This window comes from Prionailurus viverrinus, chromosome X (genome assembly GCF_022837055.1).
Source record: "Prionailurus viverrinus isolate Anna chromosome X, UM_Priviv_1.0, whole genome shotgun sequence".
NCBI classification, from domain to species: Eukaryota; Metazoa; Chordata; class Mammalia; order Carnivora; family Felidae; genus Prionailurus; species Prionailurus viverrinus.
Window position 1 is genome coordinate 100,316,154 of NC_062579.1, and position 1,330 is coordinate 100,317,483.

The window sequence follows — 1,330 nt, forward strand, 5'->3', positions numbered from 1 at the left end:
GCCTGCCTCTGAGTTTTGCATTGTGTCTTCTGTGTTGCTGGGGACTGCTGTTACCTGTGGCTTTTGTGGTGGGAGGGGAAGAGGAGGGGGTGAGGTGGGGGGTAGGGACATGAGGCTCGCAGAAGCTCGGTCAGGGAGCACATGTGCTTGAGAATGTGCATGTGAGCATGCGTGCGGGTACGTGTGTGAACATTCACATATTTGCGTGCATGTCACGCCCAGCCAACCGCCTCCTGCGCTAAAGGTCAGATAGCCTTTAGGAGAGGATGGAAGGGAGCCCCATGCTGTGAGACTTGTCGAATGTAGTCCAGGAAAGTTGGAAGCAGCACCCTTGCTCAGCAGAGCACAGTGAGGGGAAGGAGAGAACCAAGTTTCCAGGGCCGAGTGCTGGGCAAAGGCACCAGGCAGAGTGCCCCCGCCTATGACCACCAGGCCTAGTTTGCTGTGACAGTTACCACGACTGATGCTTGCATCCAAAGACCCCAAGTCTGAGCCATCCTCACTGAGAGCCTACACCCAACAATGGGCCTCTATTTCCTGAGTCATTTGCTCTCTCACCTGGTCACCCCACAAAGACAGCTTACTAATAATAAAATTAAAGTGGTCACTGCCATCATCATCCTGACCGTCATCAATACTACCAGGCACTGAGTGTTTAGTATGTATGAGGCACCGTGCTTTATATGCACTTTAAAAATTGTTTTATTTTATTGTGGTAAGAACAGTAAGCATGAGATCTACCCTCTTAATAAAATTTCAAGGGTACAATACATTATTGCATTTTCCCACTTAATCTCTACAACCTTCAGGAAGGTACTTTTATTATTCCTGTTTTTCAAGTGAAGGAAACGAATGAGGCTTATAGAGATTAACCAACTTGCTCAAGGTCACTCCTCAAGGAAATGAAACAAGCAGGATTCAAACTGGTCAGATGACCCCAGAACCCACTCTCTCAGAAAAGGGCAGGTCGTGTGGTGCTCACCATCTTACAGATGAGAAAACTGAGGTTCAGCCAGGATCACACAGCTGGTGAGTTGGGACTGACACCCAACTGTTCTCCACACCATCCTGCTTCCTCAAGGCCTGCCCACCAAGACCTTTCCTTTCGAGCCCAGATACTTGCTTCTGGGGTTCTGGCAGGCCATAGCAGTAGTGGGGGGAGGGGGCAGGGAGCCAGACTCAGCCCAGGGCTGCTCACATGCTCCCCTTTCCTCCCTTCAGTGCAAGACCCAGGGCTCTGCCTCATCTCTTCCCTTAACTGCCCCTTCCAATCCACCATCATGGGGTTGAGAGCCCTGTCCCCAGAAGCATGGCTCTGCCACCCAGGTCC